Here is a 16516-nt window from a genome sequence, read left to right as displayed (position 1 = left end):
TAACAAATGAACTAAGCGTGTTGAAGTAATAAAATTTATAAGTTCGTATCTATAGGATTGTGCAATTTTAACAAAGCAATTTGCGTGTTATTGAAAGGTAAATTGATGGGTTTGTTTGAGAGTTTGATTGAATTGAAATTACTAAAAAAATGTTGGTAAAATATCAAATTAAGAAGGTGACCCGGTTTTATTCGAATTCCCTAAATTTCACTGTTGATAACTGCATTTATTTGTCTAAGTTTGATTTCATATAATTACAACAAATTAACAAGGCATATATACTCAATCCCTTGGTGTATAAGTCACTAACTTAAACTACAACTTCATAATTCCTTAGACCAGCTGGATAGTAAAACCAGCCAAACAACGTTCATTAATTCCTTAGCCATAACCTATAATTATTTATCTTTGAACAACTCTTGTTCGATCCCGAAACTTAAAGAACCACACATAAAAAACTTAGTGAAAACAAGAAACAAAAGGCCAAAAGGCAAGATGTAGAAGAATCTTTTGTCAAACAACAAGGAACAATGTTTGAAGTAAACAACAACAGACACAACAATGTTGGCACACCGTGTCAACATAGTCCCAGATGTCTAGCTCATTTGGCTAGAACCCAAAGGGATGTTTGGCAAAGTGAAATGAATATAATATTGTTACAAATTTTGTATTCTAACCTTTTTGTATCTTTAGATCATGAAGACCCATATACACACCTCACAAAATTCTAGGAGATTGTTGGTAAATTAGGAGCGTCAGAGGACGAGGAATAATCAGTATTCATATGGTTGATTCCACACTCACCAATTGGAAAAGAAAATGATTGGTATCTAGACTAACCTACGTCGATGATGAAAAATTGGAATTTGTTGGAGGAAAAGTTCCTAAACATATTTTTTCTCATATAAAATTCATGGAAGCAAAGATTAACATTGCGGTGTTTTCCCAAGGTGTAGCAAAAACTCTTTGTGAAGTATGGGAAAGGTACAAGTCCATGTTGAGAAGATGTCCAAACCACAATTTTGATGACCTCACACAAATACACATATTTAGAAATGGGCTTCAACAACAACCCAAGTTGTTACTAGATGCTACTTCTAGAGGTTCTCTGATGTCAAAAAGTATTGAAGATGCAAATACAATCGTTGAGGGTATGGTGCTCAGGGATCACCGAGGAAAAAATAACAGGAAACCGACTCAAAGGAAGAATGGTATCATAGAACTGACAATGATACTATTCTTGCTCAAAATAAGTTGTTAACTCAAACAGTGGACAAACTAACTAAACAACTGTCAAAGTTGCGGCAACAACTGAAGGAGATGCATGAAATGCCTTAACAGAGGAATATTTCATTTTGTGAACTCTATAGTGGCGATCATCCAACCAAAATTTGCCCCTTACTGATGGAGAAATAAATTATTTGGACAATTAAAAGCCAGAGCAATATGAAAATAACAACTTCCAACAGAATAATAATTTCACTTAGGGATGGAGATTCAAAGTTGGTACATCCAATATACAACCTTTTCAGCATTACTCATAAGCACCTCCATTATCTGATAAAGTAACAAAGTTGGAGGATACACTCAATCAATTTATGCAAGTGTTTATGGCCAACCACAAAAATATTGAAGCCTCCATTAAAAACATTGAAGTACAGGTGGGCCAATTAGCCAAACAGTTCTCTAATCTACCGAGCAACACATTTAGTTCAAATATCAATAATAATAAAAACATTTATTTCATGATGTGATGCAACTACCTGGGTTGCTAGACTTGTGCATGATCAATTATATTATGATTAACCATTGTATGTTGTCCGCATTTGTAGAGATATTGAACTCGAAGACGTTATATTTTCATCTTTCGCATGGTGAGATGTCCATCACACTAGACGATGTCTCATGCTTGCTTGCATATTTCGACCAGGGGAAGACTGTTAGACTACACCAGGATTAATAGAGGTGAGGCAATGGAGACGGTGTTGACCTATTTGGGAGTTTATATATGGGATTCCATTAAGAAGTTAGAAGCCACCTGAGGGTGTCACGCTAGGTTTTGATTCTTGGAATGTTTGTATGCACAACAACTTCATACGATAGAGCAGGTCATCAATGATGATTATCAAGTTATGCAACATATAAGCATATGCAGTGAGGGCATACCTATTGTATTTGGATGACACATTCATTTTTATGGACAAGAGTGTCGCTTATGTTGATGTTGTTTACCTGAGATACTTCGTTGACTTAGAGCGGATCCATGAGTACAAATGGGGGCACTTGTTTGGTCTACCTCTACTCCAAGTTAGTTGAATGTTGTATGTAGAAGACCAAATAGATGACTGACAGCTGCACATTGTTAACATTAATATATTTGCATCTTTTAGTGTTTGTGTGTCATTTTCATACCACTTGTGCTACACCATTACTAATTATTCATATGTACCATTTCAGGCTCAGATCCTCCAACATTTCCCACACATATCTGGTTTGTCATGTGTTCCGACCTACACCGAGGATATGTCGTGCGCTTCTGCATTTATCATGCTTATAGGGAATTAGACGACAAAGCCATTCATAATGTATCTAAACTGCTTGGTAGTAGAAGATATACACTTCCAGGCATACATAGATTACTGTGAGATGCGTCCTTTGGAAGACACAACCTTCTGCTCTAGATGGTTGGTTTGCACATCACATTTCATGTATCAATATCTTCCTAAACACGACATGCAACAATTCATCTACATACAATTTGTTCCAAGAGAACCTTACGAGTTTGCTCCTCCCACTATGACACATAGAGAAGTTAGTGCCATGTATGCTGATTACCTTAATTATCTAGTACCATATGTGGCATGTGGTACCCTAGCTCCTATCGACTAGAGTGTTGCACGCGACTATATACAGTGGTATTTTAGGGTGTCACATCCTTGTATAACACCAAGAGTCAGACGGCCAAGGGCACATCTCTTCAAGGAGAAGTTGGGGCAAGCCACCTTAAAGGCACGGTAAATCTAATCCTTTAAATAATGGTCAATCTATGGTAAACCATTCCAATAATCGACTAATCAGGGGCATAGCGCTTCAAGAATCAAATATGTGGGCAAGTTGTCTCGAAGTCATCGTATGGCAAGACTGCTTCAAAATCATACTAAGGCAAATCTCTTCAAAGACTCGGCTGACTGAGGCAAAATAGGCTACGGAGGGGAAAATATTCTTCATACCTTTGAGTTGCTCAAGAAAAATATGGCATACATCAACGTCCATCAAGTTCAACATGATTATCGAGAGGACATGCTAGCACAACACCCTACCACCTTCTGACAAATAACTTTGTTACATAAACAACCTCACTAAACCTTAACCACCCACAGCCCACCCCGGGGAAACTTGTTGAAACATTAAAGTCATCATATAATCAATCGTCATGCATTAATCATGTCGCTACTCTCTAACGTCGAACCATAAATATAATCTCATTCATTAGGCGCATTCCCATATTATGAATCTTACATCATCAAAAATCCCATAACAAGAAGCATGGAAATTCAAAAAGCCCAATCTTACTTAGCACCTCACAAAAGCCCAATCTTACTGGGCCCCTTACATTTACTCGACATCACTTGACACGTCTAAAAAACCCAAGCCCAACCTTGTTTGACGCCTCACAAAATCCAAATACCTTACAAAGAGTCCAACCACACTTGGTACTTGCCCTAAAACCCAATCTTCATTGACAAACTTCAGCCATCGTCACTTCATGCATTTCTAAAACTTCATGCACAAAAATGAGTCCTAATCATCATGCATAACATGATTCATGTGGGACATCTTCCCTCATTCCTAAAGACCATTTGTCATCGGCACTATACCATGTAAATTCATCAAAGCCCAAACAATGTTTGGCACTCGCAAAGACCAGTACTCGTATAACAAAGTTCAAAACCTTTTTCTTCTTCAAAATATGATTCTCGCTCAAAACTCATTCAATTTTAAGACTAGTTCTCATCTGGTAATCATTTAAACTCCAGTTCTCGTCTCGAAGTCGAATCCAGACCTCGTCTGGTATTCATTTAAAGTCCAATCCCCGTCTGACAACCTAATCCATTTCACTAGTTCTTGTATGGTAGTCTGTTTCAAGACCAATTCCCATCTGGCAGTTGATTTCAAATCCAGTTCTCGTCTGGTAGTCCATTTTAAGTCAATTCTTGTCTGACAAACAAAATTCAAAACACCAGTTCTCATATGGAAATTATTTTCAAAGCCTAGTTCTTGTCTGGAAACTCATTTGATATCCTAGCTCCCATATGACGAACCAAATCAAAGCTTAGTTACCTTCTGGAGAAACATTTCAATATTTCATTCATGCATCATGTCACACATAACATATCCACGAATCTGGAACATTACACCATACAAATTCCAAACATGCATTCGTAAAAAACATGCACGCATGACATAATATTAGGGTTAGGATATCTTGAGAAAATCCAAAATTGATCCCTAGCTAAGTCGGTGATAGCTCTCCGACTAGGCTTATCCCTCTCTTAGCATTCATTCCAGTGAGTTTGTCTTGCAGACATCCCTAGCTAAACCAAGTCGCAATCCCCCAAGGTAGCCTATTGCAGCAAGTAGGCTCAATAAACTTTCCCCAATTGACTTTCTCATAAAGCCTCGTTTACAATATGCTCCCCAATAATCCTTCCCCCGAGTATTTCTTCTAGAACCTTCCTTAGTATATGATCATTCTGAAGACCCACACTAACTCGATCATAAGTAACCTTATGTATCCCCCAACAAATCAATTATCTATGCATCTCGCATTAATAACAATATGTTTATTCCAATCCTCGCATTGCTCATTCTTACTCCAACCCCGAGTTAGTCACCTCACATTTTCAACCAAGATTCTGATCCCCATGTTGGTATGAACCTCGTTCCTCTGTGGCCACGCCCAAAATCATTTCAAACATTCACTCCTTTTGGACCTTCATCAACCCATATGTTGAAAGCAATTTTTTATTGACTCATCGGTCAAAGTTCATCAACCCAGTGGTTGAAAACAATTTTTTATTGACCCATAGGCCAAAGTCCATCAACCCATCAGTTGAAAGCAGTTTTTTGTTGACCCATCAGTCAAAGTTCATTAACCCATCAGTTGAAAGAAGTTTTTATTGACCCATGGGTCAAAGTTAATCAACCCATTGGTTGAAAGCAGTTTTGTTGACCCATCAGTCAAAGTTCATCAACCCATCTTTTGGAAGTATTTTTTGTTGACCCATCGGTCAAAGTTCACCAGCCCACCGATTGAAAGAAGTTTTTATTGACCCATCGGTCAAAGATCATCAATCCATATGTTGAAAGCAGTTTTTTGTTGACCCATTGGTCAAAGTTCATCATCCCATCTGTTGAAAGTAGTTTTTATTGACCCATCAGTCAAGGTTCATCAATCCATCGGTTGAAAGCAGTTTTTTGTTGACCCATCGATCAAAGTTCATCAACCCATCGGTTGAAAGCAGTTTTTATTGATCCATCGGTCAAAGTTCATTAACACATTGGTTAAGAACAGTTTTTTGTTGATCCATCAGTCAAAGTTCATCAACCCATCGGTTGAAAGCAGTTTTTACTGACCCATCAGTCGAAGTTCATCAACCCAGCGATTGAAAATAGTTTTTTTTACCCATCGGTCAAAGTTAATCAACCCATCATTTAAGGGTATTTTTGCATTGACCCATCGGACGAAATTAGTTTTACCCATCGATTGAGGATGATCTTTTACCTCCATCAACCCATTGGTTGAAGACGGGTGTTTCAAACATTTCAATCATCTTTAGTCCGTCCGAAACTTTTCATTATCATTGGTTCGTCTGGAACCCTTCGATTATATTCGGCCTTGTCCAAAATCATTCCATCCTCTGGTTCGTCCAAAATCCTTCGATTATATTTGGCCTCGTCCATAATCATTTCATCCTCTAATCCATCAGGAACCCTTAAATTATATCTGATATTATCCATAATCATTTCATCCTCTCTGGTTCGTCTGAAACCTTTGGATTACATTTGGCCCCGTTCATAACCATTTCATCATCTCTGGTCCGTCTAGAACACTTCAATTAGACATGGTCTCATCCAGATCTTTTCATTCTCTCTATAACACTTATTCATCATGTTCTCTTTGGTGTCCTCGCTACATCCAAGTAGATGACTCATTCCAAATCCCACCCAAGGATTATCATGGCAAAATTAAGATTCGAAGGTACAATGTTAACCTGTGGATGAGTGTCTGCATTTTATCCTCAGCGAAGTTAAATTCTTCATACATTTGTTCACTTCACCATAGTGTTCCTCTTAAGAGACAAAATCAGGGTCTTCTTGTATTTAATTATCCTACATCACGAATGTGCGAAGACTTCGTCCTTCACACTCTAGAGCCGAAGGGTAATTAAATAAGGACAACTGTCATATTATTGTTAATTATTATTTTTGTTGATTATTATTATTATTTATTATTATTATTATTATTGTCATTATTATTATTATTATTATTATTATTTTTATTATATATTATTATTGTTAGTAACAATTATAATTATTAATTATTATTATTATTGATTGTTTTTGTTAATTGTTATTATTAATATTATTTTTATCGATTATTATGATTAATTCTTATTATTGATTATTATTGTCACTACTAAATTATCATTACTATGATTTTATCATTTATATTGTTTATTATTATTGTTATTTATTATTTATTAATTAAATTGATTATTTTTTAATTGTTAAATAGAAAATTTGATTAAATTGTCCCATCAATTTTCAGATGTCTTGCAATTTCGAAGTTAAAAATTCAATTTAATTTCAGAAACTGCTTAAACACTTTGATTTTATTGATCAACCTCAAGTAAGGTGATTCTCACATGAATCACTTTACAATTGCTTGACATATCCCTAAATTCAGTAGTTTAATTTTCGTTTCTTTTTACCTTTAAAAATATCATTTAAATTAACAAGTTGTTGGATTTTCAGACGTTGCAATTTTGGAGTTAAAAATTTAATTTAACTTCAGAAACTGCTTAAACGCATATACTTTATTGACCGAACTTAGATATGGTGGTTCCTACATGAATTTCTTTACGTTTGCTTAACCTGAGCCTTTTAATCGATCTTTTTTTTATTAAAAATTGATCAAAACCTGTATATTTTCGGGAAGTTTATTTTGCGATCATCATTTTGGTGTATTTAATTTATTTTTTCTGACACTTTTTGCATCCAACTTTTATATATTTTAGATCCTTTAATTTTTTTTTTGTTTAACTAAATGTACTTAGTTTTTTTTCTTCTTTTATTATAATTTATTTTAATTACTATTTTTTTAAAAGAGAAAAGATCAAGGAAAATGAATTAAAAGACCCTAAATGGCATGCATATGTTGACTTGTTGGATTTGCCATTGAAGCATAAAGATCTTGTAGAGATATTTTTTCTTTTTGGATCTCTCTTTGTGTAACCAACCCCCTTACCTGTAATCTCTGACATTTTATTAGTTTTGATTTGAAAACTTCTTACTTTCGGGTTTTGTTTATACTTTTTCCCTTCTCCCTTAGAAACAATAAAAGCACGATGGCGACTCTTGTTATTTGATCTCTAGCTTATCCATAGCTCGATGATCATGAATTTACCGCTACAGGTGCATAACAACTTTAGAAGCTTCGGAGTAATAAAGCCTTTGATGAGTAGATATCATAAGCGTTAAGTAGAATCCAGAGCTTGATAAACTTTATAAACACAAAATTCAGAGTCAGAGTGCACTATTTACAGAGTCTGATGACGTCACGCATTGTTTAGGTAGAGTCAAATTTAAATATAAGATTTGCACACTGAGCAAATTTATTAGGGTACAATTTTTTTCTCTAAAACAATATATATTGTTATCATCAAAACATAAGGCTATATGCAAATCCAAATCTTGTTCTTACAATATAGCCTTATGTTTTGATGATAACAATATATATTGTTTTAGAGAAAAAAATTGTACCCTAATAAATTTGCTCAGTGTGCAAATGTTATATTTAAATTTGACTCTAACTAAATAATGCGTGATGTCATCAGACTCTGTAAATAGTGCACTCTGACTCTGAATTTTGTGTTTATAAAGTTTATCAAGCTCTGGATTCTACTTAACGCTTATGATATCTACTCATCAAAGGCTTTATTACTCCGAAGCTTCTAAAGTTGTTATGCACTTGTAGCGTTAAATTCATGATCATCGAGCTATGGATAAGCTAGAGATCAAATAACAAGAGTCGCCATCGCGTTTTTGTTGTTTCTAAGGGAGAAGGGAAAAAGTATGAACAAAACCCGAAAGTAAGAAATTTTCAAATCAAAACTAATAAAATGTCATAGATTACATGTAAGGGGGTTGGTTACACACTCTCTCTCTCTCTAAAAAACCACCATTAAAACTCCAACAAACAACCATCGAAACAACTTTCCATCTTCATCACATCGACATCCCCAACTCAACCTTCTCTTTCTCTTCACCGATCCAAACATCATCAAACCTCATCTTCTCCAAAACCACCATATGAAGAAGCATCAATATCACATCAAGTTGTTGTTGTTGTTAGTGGAACCAACATTTTCATTTCATCTCCTCTTTATGTCTCAATCAGTGTAAGTTCTTCACCCATTGAAAACCAATTTAAAACAATAACCTTAAACACAACAAAAATACAAAGATATAATGGACAATGAAAGCTTCTACCATCACCGCTTCCAAATAACAACCACAATAACATATCACTATCATCGAACATTATCTTAATTACCTTCAAAAAACCACACACAAACACCTAATAACAACAACAAGGTTCAACCCACTCACTCTTCATCTCTCAACAAAGACGAGCCTGCAAACATGTGAGAGAGTGAAAACTAGTATTCTGAAATGCAAGATGGGGAAGGAAATTGAAAAGTATACATTTTTTTTGTTTTTTCACCATTTCTCCCTGCCACGTGTCACGCAGAAAGTGAAGAGTTTTTAAAATGAAATTTTGTTTCTCTCTCTGCCAAAAGCCCTCCACCCTTTCCTCTTTTCTTTTTTCTTTCTCTTTTTTTTTGTTTATTCTTTTTTTACTTATGGTTTTTATCATCATATTATTATTATTATTACTATTATTATTATTATTATTATTTTTTATTATTATTATTATTATTATTATGGATAACTATTATTAGTAGCAGTATTAATTACTATTATTATGTATTATTAATATCATTGTTACGTTTATCATTATTATTATTATTATTATTATTATATTTATATATTATTATTTTCATTTATTGTTATTATTGTTATTATTAATTATTAGTATGATTAATTATTACTATTATTATTGATTATTATTATTGTTAATTATAATTTTTGTTGATTATTATTATTGATTATTATTATTATTGTCATTATTATAATAATTTATTATTATTATTTATTATTGTCATTATTATTATTATTTATAATTATTATTTATTATTTATTTATTTTTATTATATATTATTATTGTTACAAAAAATTATAATTATTAATTATTATTACTAATGATTATTATTGTTAATTATTATTATTAATATTTTTTTATTGATTATTATCATTAATTATTATTATTTACTATTATTGTCATTACTAAATTATCATTACTATGATTTTGTCATTTATATTGTTTATTATTATTGTTATTTATTATTTATTAATTAAATTGATTATTTTTTAATTGTTAAATAGAGATTTGATTAAATTGTCCCATCAGTTTTCAGATGCGTTGCAATTTCAAAGTTAAAAATTCAATTTAATTTCAGAAACTGCTTAAACACATTGATTTTATTGATCGACATCAAATAAGGTGATTGTCACATGAATCACTTTCCAATTGCTTGACATATCGCTAAATTCAGTAGTTTAATTTTCGTTTCTTTTTACCTTTAAAAATATCATTTAAATTATCAAGTTGTTGGACTTTCAGACGTTACAATTTTGGAGTTAAAAATTCAATTTAACTTTAGAAACTGCTTAGACGCATATACTTTATTGGTATATTTTCTGGAAGTTTATTTTGCGATCATCATTTTGGTGTATTTAATTTATTTTTTCTCACACTTTTTGCATCCAACTTTTATATATTTTCGATCCTTTTATGTGTTTTTATTGTTTAACCAAATGTACTTAGATTTTGTTTCTTCTTTTATTATAATTTATTTTAATTACTATTTTTTTTAAAAGAAAAGATCAAGGAAAATGAATTAAAAGACTATGTATGGCATGCATGTGTTGACTTGTTGGATTTGCCATTGAAGCATAAAGATCTTGTAGAGATATTTTTTCTTTTTGGATCTCTCTCTCTCTTTATATATATATATATATATATATATATATATATATATATATATATATATATATATATATATATATATATACTCTAAAATAAACCATTAAAACTCCATAGAAACAACTATCCATCTTCATCACAGCGCCATCCCCAACTCAACCTTCTCTTTCTCTTCACCGATTCAAACATCATCAAACCTCATCTTCTCCAAAACCAACACATGAAGAATCATCACTATCACAACAAGTTATTATTGTTAGTGGAACTGACCCTTTCATTTCATCTCCTCTTTATGCCTCAACCGGTGTAAGTTCTTCACCCATTGAAAACCAATTTGAAACAATAACCTTAAACACAACAAAAATACCAAGATATAATGGATAATGAAAGCTTCTACCATCACCGCTTCCAAATAACAACAACAATAACACTTCACTATCATCGAACATCATCTTTATTACCCTTAAAAAACCACAAAGAAACACCTAATAACAACAACAAGGTTCAACCCACTCACCCTTCGTCTCTCAATAAACACGAGCCTGCAAACTGCTAATATGCACGCATCTTATTCCACTGTCGAAAAATAAAATGAACCTCCACCATCGATAACTATTCACCCACGTCGGCGGGCCATCTCCGCCTTCAACCATGCCGGAATTGTCTATCGAATGTGCTATTTCCTTTTTCATTTTTCGGTTTACCTTAGCACATGTGTTTGGTCGCTGTGTAAGAAACATTTGAGAGAGTGAAAACTGGTATTCTAAAATGCAGGATGGGGAAGAAAATTAAAAAGTATATATTTTTTTCGTTTTTTAACCATTTCTCCCTGCCACGTGTCACGCAGGAAGTGAAGAGATTTTTAAAATGAAAATTTGTTTCTCTCTCTGCCAAAAGCCCTCCACCATTTCCTCTTTTCTTTTTTCTTTCTCTTTTTATTTTTATTTTTTTTTTGTTTATTCTTATTTTACTTATTGTTACTATCATTATATTATTATTATTATTATTATTATTATTATTATTATTGTTATGGATAATTATTATTAGTAACAGTATTAATTACTATTATTATGTAGTATTAATATCATTATTGCATGTTGTTATTATTATTATTATTATTATTATTATTATTTTTATTATTATTATTATTATTATTTTATTATTATTATTATTCTCATTTCCTATTATTATTGTTATTATTATTTATTATTATTGATTAATACTATTATTATTGATTATTATTATTTTTAATTATTATTTTTGTTGATTATTATTATTATTATTTATTTTATTATTATTGTTGTCATTATTATTATTATCATCATATATTATTTCTGTTACTAACAATTATAATTTTTAATATTATTATTATTGATTATTATTGTTAATTATTATTATTATTATTATTTTTATCGATTATTATCATTAATTATTATTATTGATTATTATTGTCATTACTAAATTATCATTACTATAATTTTAACATTTATATTGTTTATAATTATTGTTATTAATTATTTATTAATTAAATTGATTATTTTTTAATTGTTAAATATAAAACTTGATCAAGTTATCCCATTAGTTTTTAGATACGTTACAATTTCAGAGTTAAAAATTAAATTTAATTTCAGATACTGCTTAAACACATTAATTTTATTGATCGACCTCAAACAAGGTGATTCTCACATGAATCACATTACAATTGTTTGACATATCGCTAAATTCAGGAGTTTAATTGCCGTTTCTTTTTATCTTTAAAAATATCATTTAAATTATCAAGTTGTTGGATTTTTCAGACGTTGTAATTTTAGAGTTAAAAATTCAATTTAACTTCAGAAACTCATTAAACACATATACTTTAGTGACCGAACTTAGATAGGGTGATTCCTATATGAATTTCTTTGCGATTGCTTAACCTGGGCCTTTTAACCGATCTTTTTATATATAAAAATGTTCAAAACCTGTATATTTTTTGGAAGTTTATTTTGCGATCATCATTTTGGTGTATTTAATTTATTTTTTATGACACATTTTTGCATCCAACTTTAATATATTTTCGATCCTTTTATTTATTTTTTTGTTTAACCAAATGTACTTAGCTTTTTTTCTTCTTTTATTATAATTATTTTAATTACTATTTTATAAAAAAAAAAGATCAAGGAAAGTGAATTCAAAGACCCTATATGGCATGCATGTGTTGACTTGTTGGATTTGCCATTGAAGCATAAAGATCTTGTAGAGATATTTTCTCTTTTTGGATCTCTCTCTCTCTCTCTCTCCCTCTCTCTTTCTCTCTCTCTCTCTCTCTCTCTCTCTCTCTCTCTCTCTCTCTCTCTCTCTATATATATATATATATATATATATATATATATATATATATATATATATATATAATCTAAAAAGCACCATTACAACTCCAACAAACAACAATCGAAACAACTTTTCATCTTCATCACAGCGTTATCCCCAACTCAACCTTCTCTTTCTCTTCACCGATCCAAACATCATCAAACCTCATCTTCTCCAAAGCTATAACAACAAGTTGTTGTGGTTGTTAGTGGAACCAACCCTTTCATTTCATCTCCTCTTTATGTCTCAACTGGTATAAGTTCTTCACCCATTAAAAACCAATTTAAAACAATAACCTTAAACACAACAAAAATACCAAGATATAATGGATAATGAAAGGTTCTACCATCACCGCTTCCAAATAACAACAAAAATAACATATCACTATCATCGAACATCATCTTCATTACCTTCAAAAAACCACATACAAACACCTAATAACAACAACATGGTTCAACCAACTCACTCTTCATCTCTCAATAAAGACGAGCCTGCAAACTGCTAATTTGCACGCATCTGTTTACACTGTCGGAAAACAAAACGAACCTCCACCACCGACCACTATTCACCCACGTGGGCAGGCCATCTCTACCTTCAACCATGTCAGAATTGTCTATCGAATGTGCAATTTTCTTTTTCATTTTTTGTTTTACCTTGGCACATGGGTTTGGTCTTTGTGTAAGAAACATTTGAGAGAGTGAAAACTGGGATTCTGAAACATTTGATAAAGTTTTTAAAATGAAATTTTGTTTCTCTCTCTGCCAAAAGCCCTCCACCCTTACCTCTTTTCTTTTTTCTTTCTCTCTTTTTTTTAATTTATTTTTTGTTTATTCTTTTTTCACTTATTGTTACTATCATTATATTATTATTATTGATAATTATTATTAGTAGCAGTATTAATTACTATTATTAGGTACAATTAATATCATTATTACGTTTATTATGATTATTATATCTATATATATTATTTTTTAGTTTATTATTATTCTCATTTCCTTTTATTATTGTTATTATTATTTATTCTTTTTTATTATTATTTATTATTAATATTATTATTAATTATTATTATTGTCAATTATTATTTTTATTGATTATTATTATTATTATTATTTATTATTATTATTCTTGTCATTATTATTATTATTATTATTATTATTATTACTCTTTTTATTATATATTATTATTGTGATTAACAATTATAATTATTAATTATTATTATTATTGATTATTATTGTTAATTATTATTATTATGATTATTTTTATTGATTATTATTATTAATTATTATTATTGATTATTAATTTCATTACTAAATTATCATTACTATGATTTTATCATTTATATTGTTTATTATTATTGTTATTTATTATTTATTAATTAAATTAATTATTTTTTAATTGTTAAATATAAAATTTGATTAAATTGTCCCATCATTTTTCAGATGCGTTGCAATTTCAGAGTTAAAAATTCAATTTAATTTTAGAAATTGCTTAAACGCATTGATTTTATTGATCGACCTTAAATAAGGTGATTCTGACATTAATCACTTTCCAATTGCTTGACATATCGCTAAATTCATTAGTTTAATTGTAGTTTCTTTTTACCTTTAAAAATATCGTTTAAATTATCACCCTATAATTGTAGTTTCTTTTTACCTTTAAAAATATCGTTTAAATTATCACCCTATCTAGGTAGGTCCAATTTAATTTTCAGACGTTGCAATTTTGGAGTTAAAAATTCAAATTAAATTCAGAAACTGCTTAAACGCATATACTTTATTGATCATACTTAGATAAGGTGACTCGTACATGAATTTCTTTACGATTGTTCAACCAGAGCCTTTTAAATGATATATATATATATATATATATATATATATATATATATATATATATATATATATATATATATATATATATATATATATATATATATACTCTAAAAAAACCACCATTAAAACTCCAACAAACAACAATCGAAACAAGTTTCCATCTTAATTACAGCGTCATCCCCAACTCAACCTTCTCTTTCTCTTCACCGATCCAAACATCATCAAACCTCATCTTCTCCCAAACCACCACATGAAGAATCATCACTATCACAACAAGTTGTTGTTGTTGTTAGTGGAACCAACCCTTTCATTTCATCTCATCTTTATGTCTCAACCGGTGTAAGTTCTTTACCCATTAAAAGCCAATTTGAAACAATAACCTTAAACACAACCTAAATACCAAGATATAATGGATAATGAAAGCTTCTACCATCACAGTTTCCAAATAAAAACAACAATAACACATCACTATCATCGAACATCATCTTCATTACCTTCAAAAAACGACACATAAACACCTAATAACAATAACAAGGTTCAACCAACTCACTCTTCATCTCTCAATAAAGACGAGTCTGCAAACTACTAATATGCGCACATCTGTTTCTACTGTCGAAAAACAAAATGAACCTCCACCACCAACCACTATTCACCTACGCGGGCAGGCCATCTCCGCCTTCAACCATGTCGGAATTGTCTATCGAATGTGCAATTTTCTTTTTCATTTTTCGGTTTACCTTGGCACATGTGTTTGGTCGTTGTGTAAGAAACATGTGAGAGAGTGAAAACTGATATTCTGAAACGCAAGATGGGGAAGGAAATTGAAAAGTATATATTTTTTTGTTTTTTAATCATTCCTCCCTGCCACGTGTCACGCAGGAAGTGAAGAGTTTTTAAAACGAAATTTTGTTTCTCTCTCTCTATACCAAAAGCCCTGCACCCTTACCTATTTTCTTTTTTCTTTCTCTTTTTTTAATTTATTTTTTGTTTATTCTTTTTTTACTTATTGTTACTATCATTATATTATTATTATTATTATTATTATTACTATTATTATTATATTGTTATATTATTAATATTATTATTAAGGATAATTATTATTATTAGTAGTATTAATTACTATTAATATGTACTATTAATATCATTATTATATTTATTATTATATTTATTATTATATTTATTATTATTATTATTATTATATATTATTTTTTATTTTATTATTATTCTCATTTTTATTATTATTGTTATTATTATTTATTATATTGATTATTACTATTATTATTGATTATTATTATTGATAATTGATATTTTTATTTATTATTATTTATTATTATTATTGTTGTCATTATTATTATTGTTGTTGTCATTATTATTATTATTATTTATTATTTTTATTATGATTTTTATTATATATTATTAATGTTACTAACAATTATAATTAGTAATTATTATTATTGATTATTAATATTTATTATTCTTATTATTATTTTTATCAACTATTATTATTAATTATTATTAATTATTATTGATTATTATTGTCATTACTAAATTATCATTACTATAATTTTATCATTTATATTGTTTATTATTATTGTTATTTAGTATTGATTAATTAAATTAATATTTTTTAATTGTTAAATAGAAAATTTGATTAAGTTGTCCCATCAGTTTTCAGATGTGTTGCAATTTCAGAATTAAAAATTCAATTTAATTTCAGAAATTGGTTAAACGCGTTGATTTTATTGTTCGACCTCAAATAAGGTGATTCTCACATGAATCACTTTCCAATTGCTTGACAAATCGCTAAATTCAGTAGTTTAATTATCGTTTCTTTTTACCTTTAAAAATATCATTTAAATTATCAAGTTGTTGGATTTTCAGACGTAGCAATTTCGGAGTTAAAAAATCAATTTAACTTCAGAAACTACTTAAACGCCATTTTATT

The sequence above is a fragment of the Lathyrus oleraceus genome, chromosome 3 (genome assembly GCF_024323335.1).
Source record: "Lathyrus oleraceus cultivar Zhongwan6 chromosome 3, CAAS_Psat_ZW6_1.0, whole genome shotgun sequence".
Classification (NCBI taxonomy): Eukaryota; Viridiplantae; Streptophyta; class Magnoliopsida; order Fabales; family Fabaceae; genus Lathyrus; species Lathyrus oleraceus.
The sequence above is the reverse complement of the archived record's forward strand: the minus strand, read 5'-3'. Positions refer to the sequence as shown.